We start from the raw sequence: 22997 nt of genomic DNA on the forward strand, positions 1-22997 counted from the left end.
TAAATGTCAATAAAAGTCTCTTTGTTAAACTGTACTGTTCAATTTTCAACATAAAAAGTTGACAGAGCTGAGATCAACATCCCATAATGCAATACACAATCGTAAATAAACACAAAACACTCGTGAATCACAAAAGATGGAAACTTAATTAGCAGATATTTTTGATAGTTTACTTATCCAGTTCTGTGATTACTTCAAAACTGCAAAAAATGTTTTTGTATTAACAGTTGTATAATGTCGTTTAAATATGCAAATGAGGATTTTTTGTCATTAAATATGCACTCATTTGCATACATAATGTATCTAGCACAAAACAAATTATTTAAAATTCTCATTCAATTTTTATTGACATATTTAAATGTCAAAGGATTATATATATATATATATATATATATATATATATATATATATATATATATATATATATATATATATATATATATTTTTTTTTTTTTTTTTTTAAGATTATATTTTTATTATCTCTTCATAGTTCTGTTAAAACACACAGTTTCATTGTAGATTGGATTAAATATATAATGGATTAGGCATTGATAGCTTCTTTATAATGTTTTGCCAGACACAAATGTTTAATATGTTCATTCATTTTAATCTAGCGTAGAGGCCGGATATTTTAAAGTCAATTGGTGAAATAGGTTGGACCTCAGTGCTACACTTAAAAAATTATGTTTGCTGTTTGTTGAAACTACTTATTTAAAATGAGCTGAAACAGTTATTGAAGTTTTTTTTTTTATCAACTTATTTTTGTATGATTAATCCACCTAAATTTGTAAAAATGTATAAACTGGCTTAATTCCTTTATGCTGTCCCAACACAAATCAATTGTGTGGAATTCAGCATTATTTACAGTCTATCAAACAAAAACACAAATATTTGCAATCCATTTACTGTAAAACAATATTTCTGACTTAACTAATTTAGTTGCTTCAACTTAACTTTTTGCGATGCAGTGGCGCAGTCGCTGGTTCGAGCCTCGGCTGGGTCAGCTGGCGTTTCTGTGTGGAGTTTGCATGTTCTCCCTGCCTTCGCGTGAGTTTCCTCCGGGTGCTCTGGTTTCCCCCACAGTCCAAAGACATGCAGTACAGGTGAATTGGGTAGGCTAAATTGTCCGTAGTGTATGAGTGTGAATGAGAGTGTATGGATGTTACCCAGTGATGGGTTGCAGCTAAAAGGGCATCAGCTGCATAAAAAAACATATGCTGGATAAGTTGGCAGTTCATTCGGCTGTGGCGACTCCAGATTAATAAAGGGACTAAGCCGAAAAGAAAATGAATGAATGAATTCTCAGATTTTGTGATTTTTGAGGTATTGGGTGGGTCTAACATACTTAGCCACGCCTCTCCAGATGTCAGTTTTGAAAACAAACAGAAAATGATGAGGAGAAAGTGGCTGTTAAGTTGTAATAACTCTTCTAAAACCCATTTCCTCAACTCTCTAATTGAAATGTCTAGTTTACTACATCCAATTAGCACGCATTAGATAAAACCAAAACAAGCCACGCCCACTGTTTTCTCATTTAATATTCCATTTCTCTAACAACTGTTACAATACGAAAAAAAAAAAACATGGTCGCAGCTTTCGGTTTATCTGAACTTTAAAACAGTATTTTTAATTAACTGTGAATCAAAATACAGTAAAAATGGAATGGAATAAATATGTAAACAGCCTAATTATGTATGAATAAATCCCTCTGTACAAATCTTCAGCATAAAGGTATAAATAAAACAGTGAAGGTTGGTGTATAAGTGCTGCTGAAGTTCAGTATGGCTCAGTGCGGGAGAAAAAAAAAATCGTTTTGATGAACTGGCCTTTAACAGTATGTATTGTAATTGAAATCTACAGACTCAAAATGGATAATGTGTGACAAAAGAAACACTTCGATGTGTTTTTTGGATGTTGTCTTTACACTGGATTGAAAAAAACATGAAGAGTCAAAAAGACTCAAGATTGACAGGTGCAGGAAAACAGTGTTTTTGCTTGCCAGTTTTTCACCGTAAAGTGCCCCAATTATGCATGCTTTCTTTTTCTTTTAGATATTATCTTTTTTGTAGTGTGCAGAAACTGTCTTTAAAAAGTTTGTCTTTCAAAACGAAAAAAAAAAAAAACATGTATTGTTCTGAAACTTTCTTGAAATGAGTCAGCAGTAGTTCTAGCCGGCCTAACAAATTAGCATAATTCCAGTCCATGTTTTTCATAGGCTGCTTGCAAACAGCTTCTACTTCCACCATCAAACACAGGAGTTATAGCAGAGACTGTAAGAGTTAGCTTTGTGTTGTCAGGATATTCAGAAGACAATCCCATACCATACTCTCACTGGTGACTTTGTTAGGTACACCTTTCTAGTACCGGGTTGGACCCCCTTATGCCTTCAGAATAACCTTAGTCCTTTATGGCATAAATTCAAGGTACTGGAAATATTCCTCAGAGATTTTGGTTCATATTGACATGATAGCATCACACAGTTGCTGCTGATTTTTCGGCTGCACATTCATAATGCGAATCTCTCGTTCTACCTCATCCCAAAGGTGCTCCATTGGATTGAGATCTGGTGACTGTGGAGGCCATTTGAGTACAGTGAATTCATTGTCAATACTTAGGTAGGCTGTGGCGTGGACACTATGCTTAGTTGGTACTACTGGGCCCAAAGTGTGCCAAGTAAATATCCCCCACCCCATTACACCACCCACAACAGCTTTAACCATTGATACAAGGCAGGATGGATCCATGCTTTCATGTTGTTGACGCCAAATTCTGACCCCACAATCAGAATGTCGTAGCAAAAATCGAGACTCATCAGACCAGGCAACGTTTTTCCAATCTTCCATTGTCCAATTTTGGTAAGCGTCACTTGTAGCCTCAGTTTTCTGTTCTTAGCTGACAGGAGTGGCACCCTGTGTGGTCTTCTGCTGCTGTAGCCCATCCGACTCAAGGTTGGACGTTTTGTGGGTTCAGAGATGCTCTTCTGCAGACCTCAGTTGTAATGATTGGTTATTTAAGTTACTGTTTCCTTTCTATCAGCTGGAACCAGTCTGGCCATTCTCCTCTGACCTCTGGCATCAACAAGGCATTTGCACCCACAGAACTGCCGCTCACTGGATATTTTCTCTTTTTCGACCATTCTCTGTAAACCCTAGAGAGGGTTGTTCGTGAAAATCCCAGTAGATTAGCAGTTTCTAAAATACTCAGACCAGCCCGTCTGGCATTAACAACCATGCCACGTTCACTTAAGTCACTCAAATCACCTTTCTTCCCCATTCTGATGCACGATTTGAATGCGGTATGTTACTAATATGTAAAGTTGCATTGTAGGAAATAACCTGATAACGCTATTAAAACTGTATTTTTAATTAGCTGTGAATCGAAATACAGTACAAAAATGAGCTTGAAATGTGGCCAATCTTACACTGTCATTATAGGATCAATTAGTCATGATGACTACATATGTTTGTAGTTAATTGTAACTTATCAAACTAAGTTAATCATGTTCTAACTTAATTTTATAAGTTAAGAAAGCTGTTTTAAGTTAGTTTAATATAATACAAGTCCAAATGACTCATAAGGTTAATTTGATTCAGCTTAAAAACTTTCTTACAGTGTAGAAAATACAGTAATTTACCATTTGGTGTGTTTTACAGTGAATAGATCAATGAACAGTTAATCATAAGGATTGTTTTTAGTGTACAGTAACGATATACAATACTGTAAGTACATGTGCTGAAAGATACACGCCACTTTAATATCATTACGGTATTTTTGCTGTAAGTTTGATTTACAGTAAATTGCTGGCAAATTGCATACAAAGCAGCATAATTAGAGCAAATAAAAAGCCTATATTATTAAGCATACAATACAGGGGGCTTTTCTGGAAGTTCATAAATATTCCCCACTATTTGCTGTGTGCATTTGGCTCAAACATCACGCTAAAAGCAAATAATTCTGTGTCAGAAACATATATCCACTTGTGCAAATTGAGTAGGAAATATCCTCTTGGCGCCATTAAACCAGTATTTTTATTTTACTGTGACTCAAGATACGATACAAAAATGAGCTTGAAATGTGGCCAATCATACACTGTAAAATATATATAATCAATTAGTCATGACAGCATATTTTTGTAGTTAATTATAACTTGTTAAACTAAGTTAATTATGTTTTAACTTATTTTTATAAATTAAGTAAGCTGCTCTAAGTTAGTTTAATTACAATAAATATAATACAAGTTAAATACAAGTTTAAATGACTCATGCGTTTAATTTGATTCAACTTAAAAACTTAAGGAAACAAGTATTTTTACAGTGTAGGAAATACAGTAATTTATCATTTGGTGTGTTTTACAGTAAATAGATCAATGAACAGTTAATCATAAGGATTGTTTTTATTGTACGAAAATATACGGTAAAGATATACAATACTATAAATACATGTACAGCAGGTTACACAGTACTTTAATATCATTACGGTATTTTTGCTGTAAGTTAGATTTACAGTAAATTGCTGGCAAACCGCATACACAGCAGAATAAATATAGCAAATAAAAAGCCTATATTATAAAGCATACAATACAGGGGGCTCTTCTGGAAACTTATTTCCATGATTTGCTGTGTGCATTTGGCTCAAGCATCACGCTAAAAGCAAATAATTCTGTGTCAGAAACATATATCCACTTGTGCAAGGGAGAAAATTGAGTCGCAAAAAGTGCAATTATTATAAGACTTGGAGCTGATTGGCGTCGGACAGACATTTTGCAACTTTCAAGAGCAGAGAACGTTTTTTTTTAAAGCCTCCCATATCAAAAGTGGCAGGAATTACGGTTTTCACCATGGCAACAAAAGTGGAGAGCTTTCATTATGCCCCAGACAGCTGAGGGAGTTACTTAAATAAGAGAAAATGTGCATTTGTCTCTTGGTAATCACAGAGAAAAATGGAGCACCTCAAAAGTGTGGATGTGGGTTTCAAGCAGTGTGATTAGAATAACCTTTAACAGGCTCTTAGACAGAAACTCTTGATATAATGAGCTTTATTACTGTAATATCCTGCTGCTTAGAAGACTAGATACCAGATTCTCTCATTCTGAGCAGTCGTTTTAAGAAGCAGAAACCTTGGGGTTCGCTATGTTTTTAATTATCCTTTTTGTTTTTTGTTTTAATGTTGGAGTGACGACAACCTCCGCAGCTGTCGAGTGTTAAAAACAAGTCGTAGAGAAAATGATTTCTTGAAGCCGCTGGATTTTGTTTCTTCCAAAATGTGGCATGTTGCTCAATCTTGTAATTGCATTGGCTTCAACTAGAGTGAAGCCGAGTGAAGAGACAACGTCTGTCTGATTTGGTAAACACGGGGTTATGAGAAGAGATGAACCCAATCTGCTCATCCATCCATCCATTTGCCCCCCAGTTCGAGGTAAAAATAAACCAGACTTTGATTTATAGGACGTCATTTTTTTTATTCTGCTAAATGATCTATTTTTTACCATTTTTAATTATGTAGCTAAGATCTTAGATGCTTTCCCTTTGCAAACAGATCAGAGGGATCCAACTAAATTAGAGGCTTTCTTGGGCAGCTGTCATATTTCAGTCCTTCAGAAGTCTTGCTAGGCATTGATAGCTTCTTTATAATGTATTGACAGACACAAATGTTTGATATGTTCACTCATTTTAATGAACTGCAGGAATAGGTTGGGGCCTACTGTCACGATCACCAGCGATCTATCCCTTGTAGTTTGCTGGAGGACATTTACTATTACTCGAACTACAATTCTGCCACTGAACTGCACTACATTTCCCATCAGGCACCTCACACACACACCAGTTCTGGACCACTCATGATTGTACACACAACTGATACTCATAAGGACTAATGACAAGGACTATTTATACACCTCACTTCCACACACACATTGCTGAGTCTTGTTGGTGCTGTGACATTATGAAATGTATTTTTGCTTAGTCTTTCTATGTTTCTTGACGCTTTCCTTGTTTACATTGTTTGCGGTATCGACCCTATCGATGTTGATCATTGGCTGCATGATGATTCTTAATAAACTGCACGTGGCTCTTCAACTTTGTTATCCAGCATCCTGGTGTTACACCTAATATCAAACGAAAATGTATAGATGCACAATCCATTCACTGTTAAAAAAAAAAGATTTTATGATGCAGCGTTGTCAAAAGTTTAAAGGGGTGGTCCAGAGTTTATTTTTAAGGCTTGGTTGTTTTTATAAGATGCAAAGCAATGTGTTCTCATGCTTTATTTTCATATATCTTACTTTAATTATATACAGATACTCAGCTAACATGAAAACGACTGTCATATTTCTTAGTTCCTCTGAAAGTCCGCCCTCAAGAGGCTCTGGTTGGTCTGTTAACATAATGTGCTGTGATTCGCGGAACGGCTCCACGTCACCAGGAAGATTATCACCTAGTCACATCTCTACATGTATGCGCTGTGCCTCTGCTGTGTAAATACTGTAAGTCAGTGTATCTGTTAGCCGTATCAGACAGAAAATGAGAAGGACACAGCTGAACATCATGGCTGCTATCTAAAAAACCTTACAAGTGTCTTTTGTAAATATTGCATGTGTAGGTAATATGAAACGTTCACATATCTTTTGTGAGTTCGTTATTTGAGATAAAGAACGCAGAAAAAGCATACGCATAAAGAGAGACTGCAGCGCTGGTGAATATTGTGGCTGTTTACAGTGGTTTGATGGATAAATAAGAATTTGTAGCTAAATTATTAGCGGTGCCAAACAGCATTTCCCGCTGCTTACAACCTTGTTTACACCCTTGCTACAACACACCATTAATAATAGAAACTGTGCATGTAATAGATCAATTTTAACAAATAAAAATACTTACAGATTGGGGCTTCTTCTGTAATGGTTAAAGCTGCTCCTTCTTTGAGGAGTTTTAGCCGAATCCAGTACTGAACTGGGAGAGATCCTGGAAGCTGTCCTTTGTCAAATGCTAGCTATATCTTTTTTTTTTCAATAATTTTCTGGAGCGTAATTAAAATGAAATTGTAAGCCCTTCTATCTTTGTGTTGTGTCCTTTGGAAGCTCAAATACAGAAATCTATTACATTTAGATATTATGTTCACACAGCTACGTTACACATCATTCATTTTCTTGTCGGCTTAGTCCCTTTATTATTCCGGGGTCGCCACAGCGGAATGAACCGCCAACTAATCCAGCAAGTTTTTATGCAGCGGATGCCCTTCCAGCCGCAACCCATCCCTGGGAAACATTACACATCAACTAAAGTGTAAAATATAATATTGTAGTGGACCACCCCTTTAACCAAAAGAAACTGTATCTTAGGTATGATGAGTATAATAAATAAGGACATTGAGTCCCAATCAGGGACTGTTTTACAGTGGATTTGCACTTGAACCGGTTTAATCTAATTAAAGATTAAATCAATTAACTTGTGACCTGTTAGCAGAGTTAGAAAAATCAGACAGGGCTTGTTGGAACAACACAATTCTTAAGGGCTTTTTGGGACAACTTAATTGTTTTTTGTTTCGTCCACTTACATTTGTAAAAACTATTAAGTTGACTCAACTGATTTGTGTTGTGACAAGATGAAGGAATTGTGTAGAACCCAGCATTTTGTTATTACAGTGTACTATTAAGTAAAAAAAAAAATTGTATCCCGCAAACGCTATATGCTGGCCCTCGTATACTTTAAGTGTAAAAAGTGAAGTATACTTCAAACTTTCCTATGATAATGGTAAATAAAAGAAAGTGACCGCAGAAGGTGATCACAATCTTATAGAAAGGTTTGAAGTCCTTCATTTTTTACACAAACAGTGTGAAGGTCAGCATACTGTGTGTGTGTGGGATGCAAACTTTGCCTTTAGACAGTGTGTCATGTGCCAACTGAAAGATGTTTTGCTTTCAACTCTTATTTGGGTTAAGTTAGTTTACTGTCTATTTACTTATTTATTGTTTACAATGCTGAATTTTTCTATGCAGTTTTCTCACAGAATAGACAAAGCGATCTGATTACTTCAGCAGCTTTGCCACTGTTTTAGTCACATGTTTTCATACAGTTTAGTCATGTCCCTGCTTGACTTGTATAATAACTTGTGTCCCTCAGTTTGCACTGGACCCCATTATCTTTGGCTATAAAAATCTGGGATCCACCCTTATGAGATGACATTGGCCAGAAGTGACATCATTCAGCTGCGGGAAACTGCGGAAATCATTTTTATTTATGAAAGAGGATGATCTTTGAGCTCAGCAGCTGAACAATATTTTTTAGATATTAAAATCATCAAAAATCACAATATTTAAAATTTAATTTGAACTCGTGTAAATGAATTTAAAAAGTGCTGCCATTTCATATAAATCTAATTTTTTTTTGAAGTCACAGCAAAAGGGTTCCTGGTGGTGGCAGTCTGGTGGCAAAAAGCCATAATGGAAATGCATACCCCAGTCAAACAGATCAAGCTGTTTTGTTAATGCAAAGTTTCAGTCTGAAACAAAAATAACAATTCACATGTTTCCCTCTATTTTTCTCACATAAATATAATGCAATATGCAGACATTAAAGTGCATTAAAGCTGAGATACAACCTGAAAGACAACAATACAACACTTACTATCACAATCATCAGCACTTTTAATAGTTTATTTTACAGACCTATAAAATGCTGTTGTTCTATTGGAATTTTCATTCCAAAATGGCCACTGGGTAACACTAGCGGCATCTAGTGGCTGTTTCCCAAATCGCACTAGAGTGTCGCCTCTTGGTGATTCTATGCTCTTTGCCATTCATACTGCTTACATTTATACTGTATAGAATGTGCTTTTTTAACGGTCGAGTAGTACGTATAAATTCAAATGCAGTACCTACTGAGTAGTTGGCGATTTTGGAAACCGCATACTTCCATACTACAGTATGCTAAAATCAGTATGCGAGCCGAGTAGTATGTCCGAATTCATAAAATTCGAAAATCAGTTTGTGAGAAGTACCTGGATGACTTACTACTTCTGGCGAGATTCTGAAGTGCGCATCCCATGCATGCTGCGATATCCCATGATTCCGCACAAGAGAATTCATAAATGGGAGTGAAGCGACACAACTGACGCAGGTAGGTCATGTTACCATGACAAAATGGCGGATGTAGTACTTCCGAATTCCATTAATACTTTTCACATTCATACTGTATAGAACGTACTTTTTTAACGGCCGAGTAGTACGTTTAAATACTGAGTAGTAGGCGGTTACGGACGCAGCCTTAACCAAACACACCTGATTCAGATTATCAGTTTAGCACAGACTGAAAAGGAGGCATCCAAAACAAGCTGTGTTGGTGATCCTCCAGGAATGTGGTTGAGAACCAAAGCTTTAAATATATCCAGACATCATTTTTATTGATTAAAAATAAATTGTCTTATTTTCTAAATAAATCAATGACTAAATAAATAAACAAATAATTATATTAAATAAGAAAAAGTTTTGTTTTTGGTAAATAAGGATATAGGGTCAAATGAATTGCATTAATTAAAGAAAATAAGTTTAAACATCACCACAGCCCAAAATAAACCCAAGGCAAGGAAACAGCCTAGTAACAGCGGGGCAAGACATGGCGGCAGGAACATGAATTTTAAATGACACACGATTCTCCCGCTGAAACGCAAGCATCAATGGGAATCATTGGCAGGAGATGCGCCAGAATCCTCACATAATTACTGATGGTGTAGAAACTGAGCCGCTGGAGGCCCCGCCCACTCGCGCGCTCCCGCAACCGGAGACTCACGGAGGTTCCGCTGCTGTCAGACTCCGCCGCTCAACGCTTGCCAGACTTGGATAAGAGTGCACGGAGGGACTTGGGGCCGGAGAAAGGATTCAGGAGCTACAATATCTGGAGTCATTCGCCAGTGGATTGTGTCCGTTCTGTGAGGTAAATAAGTCTGCTGATGCATGCTCGCTCTTTTAAATGATGACTTTGCCCCGGCGACCGCGGAAGCCACCCCTTCTCCCGTTAAACGGACCTTGATGTGCTTCGCTGGACGCGGTAAATGCTCATGAAGCATCGCTAGAGTTTGGTGTTGCTATATGGGTTAGAGACGATTTAAATGTTGCAGTGTGTCTTGCTTTATTTCTTCTTTTTGAGCTCGGGGTTTTCTAACGGAGCACTATCAAACATGACACCGGGAAGCTGGTTTAAAGCCCACCGGAGTTCGTCACACTCGGTAGATGTGAAACATCAGGCGGTGTGTGTGTGCATGGGCTTGCTTTACTCCCCAAATGACTGCGCTCTTCTGCAATATGTCATTTTTTTGGCCATTAATGTTTCATGTTGATGTTATGGTGCTTTCAGTTTTTGCACGTTAAGACTCTGACTGGGGAATCTAAACTTTGAGCTCACATGTCTACATGTCAAGGCTCTGCAGTTCCGTTAATGAATGTAGAATTACCAAATAATGAGTTTAAGTAGGGTTGTTCGAGTAAATCAGCTTCATATCGTTGTCAACCTCGTTAGACTGGGTAAATAATGCGTAAATAATTGTGTAGCTAACTAACTCGATTAATACCCAACGATGGTCAGTTTAAGTCATTATATGATGTACGATTATATATTCATTTCTTAATTATTTATTCTTTGAATGTTTTTTCTTTTTTAAATATTTTCCAACTGATATTTAACAGAGCATGGACATTTTCACAGTATGTCTGATAATATTTTTTTCTTCTGGAGAAAGTCTTAATTGTTTCGTTTCCATTAGAAAAAAGCAGTTTTAGTTTATTTAAAACCATTTTAAGGTCAAAATTATTATCCATTTAAGCATTTTTTTCGATATTGAACAAAACATCGTTTTACAATAACTTTCCTAATTACCCTTACCTAGGCCCACACGGAATCTGCGCGCGCAGAATTCCACAGATTTTCCGCAGAATTCCGCAGTTTTCTGCAGTTTTTTAACCCATTATAAGTTCTTTTTATTTACTTGAGTAAATGTGTAAATCTGAAATTATTCAGTTTTTATTCAGTAATTTATTACTTTTTATTTAATATATTAAAGTGTAAGTTATGATACTCCGCTGGATACTCCCAAAGTAATTCCGCAGAAATCCGCAGATTTTTAACAAAATTCTCTGCAGAAATAGCAAAAAATGTCCGCAGATTCCGTCTGGCCCTACCCTTACCTGCCTGGTTAACCTTATTAACCTAGTTAAGCCTTTAAATGTCACTTGAAAAATAGCTAGTAAAATATTTTTATAAAGAAATGAGTCATTAAAACTGTTTATTATTTGTATAAATGTAATGAAAACATCTTCTCTCAAATAAGCAGAAATTGGATAAGAAACTGTGTGTTTAATAATTCAGAGGGGCTAATAGTAATATATATATATATATATATATATATATATATATATATATATATATATATATATATATATATATATATATATACATACAACTGCACTATGTTCTATGGCAAGCAGAGTATTGTATCTTTTTAGTCAATCATAACAAATAAAATGTCGTTAAACTGCGTAAATAATGCGTAAATAATTACATTGTGTAGCTAACTAACTCGATTAATACCCAACAATGTTTAGATTAACATTCAGCTGAAATCAGAATTATTAAATTGTTCTTTTTGCAAGTGTTGTGAGAAAATGCAGCACGTTTGATTAATTCGCTTGCATTGTGGGAAAATGCTGTGTTTTTATGCGTATGTTATGTGAGGATTTGCAGCACGTCTGCTCTCAAATGAATGAAGATCTTTTCTTAATTTGTTGGTGTTTTTTGTATGTGTTTTCTTAAATTGCAGCACGTTAAGCTCTCTCGACCACCATACATGTGACTATTTTGAATGATATTGATGCTGAAATGATATATTGTGCAGATTTACTATTGATATGGACTTAGTATTCTTTCACATGCTAGTTTTGCCTTTGCTACATGCATATATGTATGCAAACAAGGACTCTTTTCCACGTTATTGAACTGCTGTTTGGAAGTTATTCTCAAATTGCATGAGCTCAGGTTGCTGTGATCCATTAATGGCGTGAACAGGAGTTTATCGTTCTGGTTTATATCAAGGCAAACCTTTCAGTGCGTGTGCCGTTATTTATTATGAGACAACATTTGAACTTGAACTCCTTTACGGAGTCTCAGGTCATATAAGTTTGCATTATTGATGGACGGGTTTTGTTGCATTCTGACTGACACAACTTAATGGTATCTACTTGCTGCAATTGCACACACACAAATCCCAGATGCCAGCATCGCTTTTCCAGATTGGCTTTCTTATTTGATAAGAGAGGAACTTTTGCCATGGATGGCCCTGGAAATTCAAACATCTCGAATGATACTTTTGGCCAAGCTTGACGTTAGAGATAACTTGCTAGACAGCTGCTTTATGTAGTGATGTGAGCTTAAAGGCACAGCTCACCCCAAAATCAAAGATTTACTCACTCTCAGCGTTTATAGGTTTCTGTTAAACGCTAAAGAAGATATTTGGAGGAAAAAACTAATAAAATGGAAGTCGATGGTTATAGGTTTCTTCAAAATATCTTCCTTTGTGTTCAACTGACAGAAGAAAACAAGTCAAACAGGTACAAGGGTGAATAAATAACGACAGAATGTTTAATTTTGGGTGAACTACCCCTTTAATGTGTGAAAAGAAACCGATTTGTGTTCTTTCAAGGTTTCCAGCGGGGCAAATCCAGCAACATTCATCCATTACAAACACACAATTTGCTTAATATCCAAAAACAACCAGTCAAGATGCTGATTAATTGATGCAGCGGGCTGTATTTCTGATTGCGTAATGATTCATAATTATAGGGGGGAACGCAAATTTGCAAAAACGGTCATTTAATCAGTGGCGTTTTATTGAATAGTTATGCTATAATAAACCTACATGACAAATGAGTAGGAGTTAAAACGGAGACAAAAAAGTCAAACTTTGCACACAAGCCTGAGCATGTGCGCCATTAACCAGAAAAGGACAGGACTCTCTGTAATGTCAATGATTCCAGCGCTATAGGCCATATTGGCGACCCAGCATTGATTTCTCACAGCAGTTGTTTATTAGGCCGACTTTATTCCTCTATTTACTGGCAGACTGGAGTGTGTTAAGGATGTTTGCACATTTAGATTAATGAACAGTTTGTTTTTAGAAGTATATACATATAGAATTAAAGTCAGAATTATTTGTCCTCCTGAGTTATTAGCAATTATTCCCTAATTTCTGTTTAATGGAGAGCAGATTTTTTCAACACAATTCTAAACATAATACACTAGTTTTAATAACTACTGAAACAGAATTCTTTTATCGTTGCCTCAATGACAGTACATAATATTTTACTAGATATTCTTCAAGATACTAGTCTTCGGCTTACAGTGACATGTAAAGGCTTAACTAGGTTAATTATGTTAGTTCATAATTGCAAATCATTGTATAACAGTGGTTTGTTTCATCATTTGTACAATTGGAAAATATGTGGAAAAAATAGCTGAAGAGCTTAATAATATTGAATAATAATTTTTAAAAATGTTTAGAAAAAATTACATACTGCTTTTATTCTAGCCAAAATAAAAAAATAAGACTTTCTCCAGATTAAAAAAAATATAGGAATTACTGTGAAAAATTCCTTGCTCTGCTAAAACCAAGAAAACAAAACGAAAAAAAAAACAAAAAACATTTTGACCAGCCAATTTTATTAGGTACACCTGTCTAACTGCTCATTAACGCAAATTTCAAATCAGCCAATCACATAGCAGCAACTCAATGCAATTAGGCATGTAGACATGGTCAAGACGATCTGCTACAGTTCAAACTGAGCATCAGAATGGGGAGGAAATGTGATTTAAGTGACTTGGAACGTGGCATTGTTGTTGGTGCTAGATGTGCTGGACTGAGTATTTCAGAAACTGCTGTTCTACTGGGATTTTCACGCACAACCATCTTTAGGTTTTACAGAAAATTATCTGAAAAAGAGACATTAAGTGAGCAGCAGTTCATTCATTCATTCATTCATTTTCTTATTAATTTAGTCCCTTTATTAATCCGGGGTTGCCACAGTGGAACGAACCACCAACTTATCCAGCACGTGTATTACACAGTGGATGCCGTTCCAGTCGCAATCCATCTCTGGGAAAGAGCGGCAGTTCTGTGTGTACAAATTCCTTGTTGATGCTAAAGGTCAGAGGAGAATGGCCAGGCTGGTTTCAGCTGATAGAAAGGCAACAGTACCATACCATACCAAAGCAATCAGTGTGGTGTGAAAACGACCCACAGAAAATGCTATAGTGTATCATTTATTGCCTTTGGTCCGGACCAAATGATGCGAACTACAGATGTGAAAGCACATTAAGGGTGCTTTCACATCTGTGAATCGATTCAGTTGTTCCGAAACAGAGATTACAAATGTTACATTGTTGCTCTTGGAGCGGTTTGCTTTCACACTGCAAAGTTTCTAATCGGACCAAAAAAGCTAAAACAAGTCACGTGTGAGTAAACTCTCCTCACATTGGTCAGAGTGTCAGGGTTTATTTTGCAGCGTCCCGCTCAGCTGTCAGGGGATGTGGTGGTTTGGTGGTGATTGAGAAGGTGTCAGAGGAGAGATGCGGTGGGGAGGGGTGAGAAGGGTGCACGACAATGCCTATTTGAGGACCGGGAGGGAGACGCGAGATTACCGGGAGATCATCACTCGTTTGCGGGCATCTGGAGACTCGCGAAACTTCCCGCCCTACTCATAATTTTCTCTTCATATAGCCGTATATGCCTATTACATATCCATAAAACACTGTGATATAACCGCGCTCGGATCGGATCGCTTTCTCACTGCAATCGAACCGCTCCAGGGTTTGTTTCAATCGAGCCGAGACCACCTCATTCAAGCGATCTCGGAGCGATTACTTTGGCGCGGAACAGAGCGTGATTGCCCTGTTCACATATGCCAAACGAACCGCGCTAACTGGGCAAACGAGACACGTTCCGAAACAAAAGTGTAGGTATGAAAGCACCCTAAGTGTGAACTCTTGAATTGAGCATCGTGTCAATGCCACAGCCTTCCTGAGTATTGTTGCTGACCATGTCCATCCCTTATCAACACAGTGTTCCCATCTTCTGATGGCTACTTCCAGCAGGATAACGCACCATGTCAAAAGGTGCAAATCAATAAAGGGCAAATCATCTCAGACTGGTTTCTTGAACATGAGTCACCAGATCTCAATCCAATAGAGCACCTTTGGGGTGTGGAGATTCACATCATGGATGTGCAGCCAACAAATCTGCAGCAACAGCGTGATACCATCATGTCAATATGAAGCAAAATCTCTGAGGAATTTTTCCAGTGCCTTGTTAAATCTATGCCATGAAGGATTAAGGCAGTTCTGAAGGCAAAAGTGGGTTCAACCCGGTACGAGTAAGGTGTACTTAATAAAGTGTCCGGTGAGTGTATATGTTTAGTATTATAGGATTGCTTTTTAATCACACATTCAAATCTCTTTAATCCATCAGGAAAACGGATGCAGACTGCATCTGCAATTAGCCACTAGTTTATCATAGCTACTTAAACAAACCACAGCAGATCCATCCTCAAAAGCGTAAGTAATCCTTATTAATGCTGAAAGGGTGATGTTGTGCTCTAATGAATGGATGCACAGTGAGCTGCAGACAGTCAGCTACGCTATCACGATGTTCGCCCTCTGAATTCACCTTTATGCTCTCCGTCATGGCTCACATCTGGTGTGATGGAAATATAGCGATGCCCCTGCAGCCCTCCGCCGAGACACCTGCTGCTCTTTACAGCCGGAGCTTGACAGAGTCTTCTGCCGTGGCATCCCTTTGGCACTGGTGTCAGAGGAAACCTGCCCTGCTCATCTGCTTCTAGAGAATTTTTTTACATTTCTTTCCAAGACCTAGATGACAGAAAAATAGCAATTAGAAGCTTTCTCTGACGGAAAATAAACCTTTGAACTGTTTGTTTTTTTTCTGTCTGAGAATGCACTGACTTATTTTTTAATAGACACCAAGCCTTTGTTTCACTGGTCTGTTGTTTTTGAGAGCAAGGAATGATCGTGAACAAGGCAACAGTTGAAAAAAAAACTGAATATAGAGTGGGAAATAATGTAGGGCTGAACATATTAATTGGAATTTGATTGCACTGGAAATTAATTGCACTGACATTAAAGATATTTATTATGAAAATGACTAAAGCAAAAGTATGGTCACTTTTACAAACTATCGAGTAGAAAAAAGATAGTATAGAAGCTCACATTTCAATGGACGCTTCCTCTATGAGTGTCATTGAGAGTTGTAGCTTGTTTTATTTGAGCTGATAGGAGTGGAATGAAGGCGAAGGCTGACATGCTTCATTAGTCATAATATCACTGCTCAGAGATTGCTGTCCTGTTATTTAGTAGCCCTAGTTGGTCGTCTTCGTCTATTGACCTCTTATATGTTTTGCATGAGTGCATTTGTGTATTAGCAGTGCTAAAAATGGCATCGTTAATGCTGTGTTCATCACACAACCTGACTGGTTTACATCTAACTTACTTCAAGTATTCAAAGCGTTTATATTCATATGCACAGAACGCAAACACAAAGAAATTCGGACCTACTTTATATTTTGTGGCCTTAACTAATATGTACTTGCACTCAAATTAATCATTTGTAGTTATGCAATGTACTCATTGTGTAAATAGACGTTTTTGCATTGTACTTATGATTGATTTAATACATACAGGTATTTAATCAATCATAAGTACACTGTTGACCCAACCCTTACAACTTAACCCTCTCTTAAACCTACCTGTACCACCAAACCTGTCCCTAACCCTACTCGTATACCACCTCAAGGGCACCAGAATTGTTCTGGAATACATTATGAACACAGTAAGTACACTGTTAAAAAATTATATGACAGGATGTCATGACAACAAGTTATACAAAGTTTAACTTAATATGTCGAAATACCTCCATGTGGACAGCTTTTCTATTGTTACCAGTTTGACCAGTAGCTTGCTGCGTATGTCGGCGGACTTGAGACGGAGAGAGGAGTTGTCGGTGCTTTTGAAAACACTGTAGGTTGGGTTTAGGGAAGGATGAGTGTGGGGATATTGGTGGGTCGGTCAAGCAGTCAGTCGGTAGGTCAGATGATAGCGGCCTCTGGTGGATTTACTCGAGAACAGCAGGCGCGAATAGCACTCGAGAAATTTGAGATCCAAAAAAAAGCATACACAGGGCCTCTGGTGGATTTACTCAAGAACAGCAGGCGCGAATAGCACTCGAGAGAAATTTGAGATCCATAAAAGCATACGCAGCGGCCTCTGGTGGATTTACGCGAGAACAGCAGACGCGGATGGCACTCGCGCGAGAAATTTCATACCTGAAAAAGCATACACAGTGACCTCTGGTGGATTTACACGAGAACAGCAGGCTCGGATGGCACTCGCGCGAGAAATTTGAGATTTGAAAAAGTGTACACATCGGCCTCTGGTGGATTTACGCAAGAACAGCAGGCGCTAATGGCACTCGAGAGAGAAATTTGAGATCTGAAAAAGTGTATACAGCGGCCTCTGGTGGTTTCGCGAAAACAAAAACTGCAAAAAAGGTATTTCCTGATACGTATTTCACGCTCTACAGAAATGTATTCAGGTGTACGTATCAATAATGAACCTGGGTTGCAATATGTTTAGTCAGTTTGATTGATGTAAGTTGAGATGACTACAAAAGTAAATTAGATTGAACAATATATATATATATATATATATATATATATATAAAAAATTTATTTTATTTTTTTTACAGTGCATATTGTATTTATTTTTTGATGCAAGTACATTGTAGTAAGGCCACCTTTTATAAATTTAACAGAATATGCAATAAGACAGCATAGGCTCATTGTGGATACATACTCCTGTCTACATTTCTGGAGAGCATGAATTATGTAGCCAGAGGTACGTTTGGCTGCACTTTGTCTTTAAAATAACTGCTATGGGGCGGTATGAAGCGCTACCAGCTGAGCGCTTACCTCTGCATGTGTGGACAGCTTTTCTGGTGTTACCAGTTTGACCAGTAGCTTAACCATGGGATTCAAGTTTAACAAAAATTGGTTCCAGAAACCAGGTAAAACAAAAACAAAAATCTAAAATAAATAAACAACACGCTAAAAATGTGGTGAAATCATGTTGCCGCAATGGCTTCTCTTTTTCTTGGTTGCTTTAGTAAACACTATCGGTTGGGATTAGGGATGGGGGTGGGTGGGTCAGTCAGTCAACAGTAAGCTGGCCTTGTCAGCTGAAGTGCATATTTCGCCCTCTGGGGAGAAGAGGATGTTCAAAAGAAATTGGAGATCATCAAAAAGTGTATACAGCGGCCTCTAGTGGATTTGCAAAAACAAAAACTGTGAGCTAACGTACATCTGGTTCTGTGTTTTTGCTGTCCCCAGAAATAGAGACCTGGGTACGTATCCACAATGAGCCTGGGTTGCAATTGCAAAGGCAAGCAGAAAATAATACAAACTATAAATAAATAAGCGAAAAAAGTTTTCTATGTGCATAAATGTGTAAATATTCAAATCCAGCAGAGAATGAATAATTGTGCAAATCTGTCTGGAGTAACAGCATGTGCAGTAGCTCCTGATACAATATCAATCTCCATCTTTTCCCATTATAGTGTCTCAGTGCGAAAGTGGGAGCAGTTCCAGTGTTTACCACACGAGTGCATATTTGTTGTATGTAAATGCTGTTATTTATTTGCTATAATTTGTGTTTTGTGTGTGTGTATATAATGGACAACTGGCTATTAGTGTCCGTCATCAGCCAAACACTGACATGCCGATGAATTTCTGCTCTGCTTTTCTGGCAGACCTCCAGCACCAGCAGAGCATCAGTCTGGCCCACAGCAGCCACTGATTCCTGTCATGTCTGTTCACTATGACATACTACCATATTGCACATACAGCTTTTACAGCATGCAGGGGGTAATGTACTCGAATAACCCACTGCATTCGCCTGTAGGTGTAGTAACATCCAGAGCAAAGTCAAATGTTGTCAATTTGACCTTACATTGAATTTTTTTCGTCACTTTCAAATGGAAGGTCAAGTTGGGCACATGCATTATAAATACAGAAGTATTTAATAATAAATTTCAGTGTCAGACATCTACTTAACATCAAGATGTTTATATAAATAACCTATAAATTAGGATCAGAATCTAACTTTTTTATTAATGGCCAATATTTCCCCCCTGTAATTGTTTTCACCTAAACAATCCAACCCAGGCTCGTTCTGAATACACACTCCTATATACATTTCTGGGGAGCAGCAAATATGTCCCAAGAGGTATGTTTTTGCAGTTTTTGTTTTAGCGAATCCACCAGAGGCCTTTGTGTATGCTTTTTAACATCTCAAATTTCTTTCACTAGTGCCATTCATGCCTACTGTTCTCATATAAATCCACCAGAGGTCGCTGTCGTCTAACTGATTGACTGACCCACCTTTCTCATTCCCTAAACCCAACCCATGATGTTTTCAAAAGCATTAATTGTTCTTTGTCGGACTCTAACTCCGTCGTCACGGTCAACTCCGCTTCAACTCCATCACAAGTCCACCAACGTACACGGCGAGCCACAGGACGAACTGGTAACAGGGGAAAAGCCATCTACACAAAGGTAAACAGTTAGCTGGTAAGCGCAAAAAGGAATGGCAGCATACCGCCTCGTGACGTTCATTTTAAAGACAATATGCTGCCATACTGTACGTAGCTCTGGCTGTATAATTCGCAATCTCCAGAAATGTATATAGGGCTACGTTTTCAGACTAAGCCTATGTTGAAATGGTCTTATGTATTTTGTATTTATCCTCTTTTACATAGTAACCAGTTACCGCAATAAACGAGAATGCTATAACCTGTTACAACAGTAGGGGTTTACAATATGCTATTTATAGGAACTCATTTATATAGTATCGTACAGCAAATTTATGACCCATCCTTGTTCTTTCTATTTTTACTCTTGATTTTGTTAATATTGATTAATAAATTATGTATAAAAATGTTTCTTCATTTGAAAAGCAGCAGATCATATTCTGGCTTCCCTGAGATGATAAAGGCATGAGGCAGTGGTTTTTATATGTATGTACAGTAGAAAGTAATAATTTTAAAAATATTTTAATCCTTTAATTCTTTTTAATTTGTAAAGGTATTTGCATATTGCTGTACATCCTGCGTGTATTTAGCAATGTGTAAGCGAGGCGCACAACTAACGCGCTCTACGCTGGACTTTAGACCTTCTTTCAGCTGGTTTATTGAGCAGTCTAGTTTAGTCCCTTAAAATAGCAACACGCCAACAATGTGCCTAAACACACCTCCTTTCTAGACCGAAACACCCATGAGTCCACAAAGTGGTGCAAATGGATATGCTATTTAAATAACGTGGTGGAAAATGGGAAAATTAACTTTGCAGTGGTCTGAAAATAGCAACACGTTGTAGAAACACGTCTTGCGCCTTATTGCGCCAGGTGTATGATAGGGCCCAATGATTGGCGTTGATTTTACAATATTATTTTGAGCGCTAGTTTTATCATTTGGAAAAGTATGCAATGATGTCCTAGCATGAAAACATGGGGCTAAAAACTTCACTACAGTGTTTTAGAGTCAAAATAATCCAACATATGAAATCCATAGACTGACATTATGGGTTTTTTTAGACTGAAAATAATGCTGGGTTCCACATAAATCCATTTATGGATTTACATACATGTACATATCCATTTACATATCCATTTACAGCATGAAGAAATTGAATTAACTTATTGTTTCCAAACTTAAGTAGATTAATCATAAAACGATTACGTTTTCCACTCAAAAACTCAAGAATTGTGTTGTTTCAGCTTATTTTAAAGAAGTGGTATGAACAAACAGCAAACATTACTTCTGAGTATAGTCTGTAAAGTACACAAAGCTGAATTTCTAACGATTTGTTTCAAACTATTTAGAAATTTTTTTTTTTTCTTTTGGGAGAAATTAAAACTAGAAACTTTGCAGACCATTTTTAAAACAGCAACCTTCTACATCATGTGACTAGAAATATCTTACACATATACATTTTTTAAAAATGAAGCATTTTAATACACTAAGTGAAGTTTATTTATAAACAAAATTTGAGAGGATCACATGCTTATGATTGATCACAGCCGGTCCCGCATTATTCAATTTATGACTCACCAATCAGACGATTCCTAAGCCACTATAAATACCCTAAGTTCCATATAACAGCCATTTTCGTTTTGAAGAATACCCCCTTTCCACCCTTACCCCTCCTCCTCCTCTCCTAAATGGGTGGCACGGTGGCCCAGTACTTAGCACTGTTGCCTAACAGCAAGAATGTCTCTAGTTCTAGTCCTTACCAAGCCAGTCGACGTTTCTGTGCGGAGTTTACACGTTCTCCCCATGCTCACGTGGGTTTCCCCTTGGTTTCCTGGTTTCCTCCCACCGTCTAAAACATGCAACTTAAGTTATATGACTAATCCACATCAGCACCATAGACATGCACCTAGTAAGTAAGTAGTTATCTCTTAAGAGCAATCTCTATCTGTTCATTAGCTACTACAGAAAGGGAGTTCTCGAGATCTACCTGAGCTCAAACTCCCCTCTCGCCTTGCAAACGGGAGGGAGCCCCAAGCTCGAGGATCTTATGAGCTCAGGGCTCTCTCCCGGAACAGCATGCCAAACAAGCTTTATAATCAAGCATCAGCTAAATGGGAACTCGTGAAATTGTGTTGAACTGAATGTACGCAGAGTGTGCACATATTCTACTCATCTGGGTTCATCCGGGGCGGCATGGTGGCTCAGTTGTCAGCCCTCTCGCCTCACAACCAAAAGGTTTGTGGTTTGAGTCACGGAAGGTGCGTTTGGCATTTCTGTGTGAGGTTTGCATGTTCTCCCAGTGCTCATGTTTGTTTCCTCCTGGTGGTTTCCTCCACAGTTCAAAGACATGCGCTATTGATGAATTGGGTAAACAAAATAGTGTATGAGTATGTGTGTAAATGCCAGAGTTTTTGGGTGTTTCCCAGTACTGGGTTGCAGCTGGAAGGGCATTTGCTGCGTAAAGCATATGCTGGAATAGTTGGCGGTTCATTCCACTGTGGCGACCCCTGATAAATAAGGAACTAAGGTGAAGGAAAATGAATGAATGTGTTCATCCATCTATAATTTCATTACCCTTCAGTCTTTATTTCTCTCCTCCAGTGTCTGAAACGTCTGCATTTTATCATTTTAATGTCTTCCTGTGTTTTTTTCTCTCTCTCTCTCTCTCTCAGAATGCATTGCTATTGTGCTTGAAAACAGGGCATCTGTTGTGTTCAGAATATGCTTGTGAGAGGATTTGAGGCAGACATAAAACAGAGGATAATGTATGTGTGACACAGAAAAGACCGTATGGCACATGATTGTTAGATTGCATGTATGAGCGCCACGCAAACCAAGCTATTTATACTACACTGGTGGTCGCAACTAGACAGATCCATTTACATAATGTAAAAATCTGCTCAGCTTTGGTTCGTGTCCTCCTTGATGGCTGACCCAGTTTTATATGCGATGGCGTGGCAGAGCATGACATTATGTGCCGTCTGAATGAACTGCGCTCGGACCATGTTGTATTTTCTTGTCGTCGTTCATGTGAGAGACCATGTTAGAGATGGGTGATATCTTAAAAGATTTAAAAAATAGCGATAAAACCCACTATCTGCCTCTACAATCTGCATGTGGTTTGGTCAGGGCTGTAAAGTGCGATGAAAAAATTGATCTGCGCAGTAAATGTATTGACTACATTAGCAGGTGCGCAGTTTTGCATGTGTTTGAGCCTGTTTACAAACACTTTTCGTCCAAATTCACTTCATAATATGGTATAGTATGTAGTAATATAGTAATAATATAGTACATATATAGTACATATATACATAATATATTGTTTTTGTATCTCGTTTAGAATTTACGAATTGGATTTGTGTATT

At 37.6% G+C, this 22997-nt stretch overlaps 1 protein-coding gene across 3 annotated transcripts in view; it reads left to right on the forward strand.

Moving 5' to 3' along the window:
* The window catches only part of jupb (junction plakoglobin b), a 176738-nt gene that overhangs the window by 46125 nt on the left and 107616 nt on the right, over positions 1-22997 (forward strand). Inside the window, exon 1 of one of the 3 annotated variants that reach the window (XM_002665476.8) lies at positions 9792-9923. The exons of the other annotated variants lie outside the window; for them this stretch is intronic. The gene's annotated coding sequence lies outside the window, so the exon portion shown is untranslated. Of the gene's footprint in view, positions 1-9791; positions 9924-22997 lie in introns of those variants that run through there. 3 annotated transcript variants of the gene reach the window in all.

The sequence above is a fragment of the Danio rerio genome, chromosome 19 (assembly GCF_049306965.1).
Source record: "Danio rerio strain Tuebingen ecotype United States chromosome 19, GRCz12tu, whole genome shotgun sequence".
NCBI classification, from domain to species: Eukaryota; Metazoa; Chordata; class Actinopteri; order Cypriniformes; family Danionidae; genus Danio; species Danio rerio.